Raw genomic sequence first — 6,165 nt, forward strand, 5'->3', positions numbered from 1 at the left:
GATTTAAGGTTTGTTTGGTTTCAAAAAATTGTGTATCTACTTTTCATTTTATGTATTCCATATTCAAATCCTGAATTTGAATAAATAAATATATATATATATATATATTTTAAAAAAAAAACATTCATTTTCACATTTAGTAGTATTTAGTAAGTTATTTTGAATACATAATTAAGTATAGAATACATCATATCTGGGTTTGATTATTGTTTTCTATTTTCTTTTTTTTAAATAACTTTTTTCACTTACACACAATCACATCACTCAAAAAAAAGTAATTTTGTGCTTTCATAATATTTGCAAATATGCCACTGTATTCGTATTCATAGAAAATGAAAATGCTGAAAAATTGTTTTCATTTTTTGTATTCAAATCCAACTTTTAGAATACTGAAAAATAAAAACTGAGTACAAATGCTAAAACCAAACCAGTTTTTTAGCGGTGAATCCCACAAAAAATTGAAAATAAATACAGAATATTATTGTTTATTTGGCTAACCAACCAGCCTCTTATTTTCATTGATTAAAAAAGTTATATAAATTATAATTGATGAGGAGACCCTTAACCACCACATTTTTACTATATGCTTTTTATGTTACAAAGAATCCTAATAGTGTATATAGAGGAACTATATGAGCTAAGTTCTTATAACTTACAATATAATTAAACCTCTTGGACAGTGATTCTTGGGCTCTTATGTACATTGGTATATAGTAAACCTAATATCTTTACAATAATGGTATCAATTATCTAGAAAAGTAATTTTTTTTAAAAAAATAAATTGTACATACACTGACATTAACTAAACTAATCGCTAACATGTGCGATGAATGGGATAATTTAAAGCAAGTTGTTGACAATTGTTTTTGTTGAAAGTAAGTAATTAACCTCCTGAAAGAAAAAAGTTTTTGTTGAAAATTTTCGTTCAGAATAATTTTCATAAACTTAGAAGAATAGGTGTTTATTCGTTTGCACATTTCTTGTAGGAACACTTTGTGGCATATCTGTCATTGTGCTAGCCACACTCAAGTATTATATATAGCACCTTTCATCTATGGTCAATTGTTTTGTCATTGTGCCAGCCAACATTGACGCCTATATATAATGAAATTATGAAACTAATAGTAATCAACTTAAAAAAAAAAAAAAAAAAAAAAATCAGCAGTGTATGTTGTTTTCTTAGCACAGAGATAGCCAACAAATTAATTCATTTGAGATTCTAATTCAAAGTCTCGCTTTAGCCACTGCATTCCGTCAACGACCAATAGAATCCTTTAAAAAAAAAAAATTCATACCCAGCAGCTATATAACGATGGCCGAATCCCAATAACACTACCAAAATAACCTATAATTATCTATATAAATTACATTCCCACTTTTTTTTTTGACTGACCACACAGAAGTCATTATTTAAAAAATAATAATAATAACGCAACGATACAAAAAGAAAGAGAGGCGTGGATGAAACATAAATTTGACATGACCTCAGAAATTAATATCGAAAACTGAAAACATACTCAAAAACTTCAAACTTCAAAGATTCTCTCAAATATATAGAGCCCCTAAAACAATTGGGGTAAAAAACCATTTTGAGAGCGGAATATATTCTTAGATCCCTTCATAAATGAAAATAATAAATGAAATAAGCCTTTCACAGTCATCATTATTATATTTATGCAGAAACAAAACATGATAATCACAATAACAAACTACAAAATTTGTACTAAAATTATAAACTTTGACACTTTCAATGATGAGAACTATCAAATTGGTAGCTGAATAAATTAAATTTGAAATCATAATGGAGATTAAATTATAAGCTTACTATTTCAATCAAATATAATAAAAGATTAGAATAATCAAAAAAATAAAACCAAAAAGTACCTCTCAAAATATGATTTTGAATAAAATTTAGCACTAACTTAACAATAAATTAAGGATAATTAACATATAAAATTTAAATAGTAAAGTCATTTTGGAAACATCATATAGCCAAGTTTCAACCAATATAATCAAATCCAACGACACCAACACATATTAGAAAATTCATATAAGGTTAGCACAATATGTTGCTTAGATAAGCATATCAAAGCACTCTGCAAAATAGAAGTTTTAGCAAAGATGTGAAAAAAAATGGCTTACTAAATGGGCAGATAAAGTCACCTACTTAGGATTATTAGGTTGCAGCCAATTTGATCAACAGAACATTGTAGAATATAAAACATTGCAGAATAAAGCTGAAAGAAGCAAACTTTTTAAGCAGAATTTTTTAATGTTACGATGTGCTTATGCTCATTATCTTGAGCATATATCAATCGTTTCTGTTGGACCGGGTTTAGCACTTCTACTGTTGAGTAATGACTCAAGCCCAGCTAGCTCAATACAATGAATTTGTAGAGAGGGGTTCAAGAACTAGGCCCCAACAGGCGGGCAGTGGGGGTGAAGCATTCGCCACCGTCAGACGTCAGCGGATCAAGACCGTCCTCCAAGATCTGTCCTCGGCGCCGGTCCAGGAGCTTGACAGGGTCTCTCCAGGGAATCCCCCTCTTGGGCCTCATCTGTATCTTCCCTTATATAGTCCCTTTTCTAACCACTTTCTTCCACTTGTTGATCATCCATGCCCCCTCTTCCTGACTGCCGTCCTATCAGCCGCTTTACCAGCCTTCTGTGAGTTGCGGCGATCAGAGGTAGCCTTGTTCAGAGGTTACATCACCATTAATGTGGCCAGGGGTTAGGTGAGCGCACTTAATGCGGAGGTGACAATTCATCCTGAACTTGCTCTTCCACCGAGCTGCCATGGCTAAAGTGTTGGGCTCGGTTGGCCGAGGACAGGGTCGTCCTCGACAGGATTTCTGGCGATTTAGGCTTTCGTACTTCTCCCTCGGCCTTTCTTCCTCCTCGGCATGGGCCTTGGGCCAGATATAAAATGGACCGGGGTTGCCAAGTTCTTAGACCCTACAATAGCCCCTCAAAATCCTGTTATTCGTATCCTCGGACGGGAAGGAGGATTTGACATCCTCAGGCCTTCGTCATGGCTCACCCAACCTTGGCCTACGTCAGTGTTGGAGTCTTTTCCCTTGCCCAATGTACGTTTATGTCGCCTCGATATGCGGCGCGCACCCGCATTAAATTCTGGGGGCTCCATACTCCCCACGGTGTATGGTAATCAATTGGTGGGGATTCTCTGCCATTATGGTGGGAAACTCCGCCTGGTTGTCTTTTATTGAGGATATAAATACTCATTTGGACCGATTCGCCTCCTGACCTTTGCATTCAAGAACTCTGGCGCACATGCTTTGAATCTGGTCAAACCTCCAACTGCACTCAACATCCTTTTCCAGCACAAAAAGCCTGTCCGAGGAGCTTTTCCTCATTTTGTAAGTCTTCCTTTCTCTCTTAGTTCAAATTTTCTCTCTGTGTCTCTCTTTCCTGCGCCTTCATTGTTTGTTGCATTTTTTTTTTTTTTTTATGGGATCCAACATTGGTGCTGTTGGCAGTGACGAGGGACTGCCTGGCTTTGTGTAAGCTAGCATTATAGGAACGATTGCCCTTTGCGCCTGCTAGAGCATAATTTTTTCCCACAGATGGCGACAATTGTAGGGACCGGGTTTGAGCACTTCTACTGTTTAGTGAGTGGACTCAAGCCCAGCTAGTCCAATACAATGAATTTGTAGAGAGCGGGTTTAAGAACTAGGCCGCAGCAGGCGGGCAGTGGGCGATGAAGCGTTCGCCATTGTTCACCATCGTCAGACGTCAGCGGATCAAGACCGTCCTCCAAGATCTGTCCTCGGCACCGATCCGAGGAGCTTGACAACGGTCTCTCCCGAGGGAATCCCCCTCTTGGGCCTTATCTGTATCTTCCCCTTATATAGTCCATTTTTTCTAACCTCTTTCTTCCACTTGTTGATCATCCATGCCCCCTCTTCTTGATTGCCCGTCCTATCAACCGCTTTACCAGCCCTTCTGTGAGTTGCGGCGATCGAGGCAGCCTTGTTTAGAGGTCACATCACCATTAATGTGGCCAAGGGGTTAGGTGAGCGCACTTAATGTGGAGGTGACAATTCATCCTGAACTTGCTCTTCCACCGAGCTGCCATGGCTAAAGTGTTGGGCTTGGTTGGTCGAGGACAGGGTCGTCCTCGGTAGGATTCCTAGTGATTTAGGCTTTCATACTTCTCCTTCAGGCCTTTCTTCCTCCTCAGCATGGGCCTTGGGCCAGATATAAAATGGACCGAGGTTGCCAAGTTCTTAGGCCCCACAATTTCCATTAATAATATACCACAATTTATCAAACAAAAAAGTAATAATTTTTATGTAATTCTTCAGACTATCTTGTGTGTTTATTATGAATAAAAAAGACTGATTGAAATGGTGAAAATTTCAACTGGGTTTCACACAAAAAACAATGATGCATGCTTAAAAGCATAGAAACAAACACAATATACACACTCATATTAGACGTGTATTGTGCATATTTTGAAAGAGGAATTTTATCAAACAGCTGAACTGCATTCAACTAAGAAGCAAACCTTATAAAGTCACATAAAATTTAAATAGTCAAGTCATTCTAAAAACATCATATAACCAAGTTTCAACCAATATAATCAAATCGAATAACGCCAATGCATATTAGAAATTTCATATAATTCATACACCAAGTTTCAGCATGTGTGTTTTTCAAAATAATTGAAAGCCAGAAGGTAGACATCATATAACCAAGTTTCAACCAATATAATCAAATCGAATAACGCCAATACATATTAGAAATTTCATATAATTCATACACCAAGTTTCAGCCTGTGTGTTTTTTCAAAATAATTGAAAGCCAGAAGGCAAAGAAGCAACTGGGAGGGGAATACCAGAGGCAACGAAATGTGACCAATACCCAAATAGTGGAGATGATACATGACTGGAGTGGAGACAGATAAGGCTTGCGTTTTAGGGTTTGAGAGAGGAGCAGAGTAAAGCGTGATTAAAAGATAGAAGAAAGAAGCAGATGAGAGAGGGGCTGCATGAGAGACTGGGAGTTGGCATTTTAAAATAAAACGTAAAATAAAAGCAATTCTTGAATAGGAGAGTGTAGAGGCTGTGGGAGAGTGTTATTGTATTTGGGTAGAAGTCTAATTTGCATTAGGATTTTTTTTATTATTATTAATTAATTATAATCTGAGAGTTGGCCTTTTAAAATAAAACGTAAAATAAAAGCAGTTCTTAAATAGGAGAGAGTAGAGGCTGTACGTGGGAGAGTGTTATTGTGTTTGGGTAGAAGTCTAATTTGCATTAAGGTTTTTTTTTTTTTTTAATTAATTATAATGTTTATATTTGTTAATCTAAAATAAAAAGAAAAAGAAAATAGTGATGACATGGAAAATTGTGAGAACTTCAAAGGTTTCGGTTTTATATATATATATATATATATATATTGGCTAGCATTTTAAACAAAAGCAAAGAAACTAACACTTAATGACATTCTGGGAGTCACCTTCATGAATGAAGAATGATGCTCTCTACTTGGTAGCCTAGTTAGATTTCCAGAAAACCAACTTTGACTTCGTTGATTGTGGATGATAAAAATTTAACTTTGTAGTAGCAATCAAAGGAAAATCATCCTAGATCTCACTCGATTATACTAGTAGACTTTATTATAGAACAACACCTAGATCATGGGGTTGGTTTACTCTAGATGTCACTAATAGGATTGACGAACTCAACTTATCTGGACGTTCTCATCTCGACCAGCGAAGCCACGTCGACAGACGAATGTAAGCCACATTACTGACGAAGATAAAGAAGTCATTCAATGCAGTCAAGTAAATGCCTCGGACAGTTACAAGGACAGCTGTATAGACCATTGAAACCATCAAAGCTCACATGATTGACCATGAGGCGTTACCAAAAAGACATTAAAACCACCATAACAACCACAATGGGTAAGAGCTACAAAATGTATATATACAACCCTCCCAACACTGACATAAGTTACACAAAATACATACCTGAGAACACCACTAGTTATTCTACTAATCTGTTATTTCTGAAAACTCTTTATACTGACTTGGCATCGAAGGTGTTGTGGCAAGCACCACATCGGTGACCACTTTAAGAGAAGTACCTTACCATTTTCAAGGTGACATAAACAGAAGAATGGCTCCATCTGGACACACAC

The sequence above is a fragment of the Quercus suber genome, unplaced genomic scaffold (assembly GCF_002906115.3).
Source record: "Quercus suber isolate HL8 unplaced genomic scaffold, Cork oak 2.0 scaffold_502, whole genome shotgun sequence".
NCBI lineage: Eukaryota > Viridiplantae > Streptophyta > Magnoliopsida > Fagales > Fagaceae > Quercus > Quercus suber.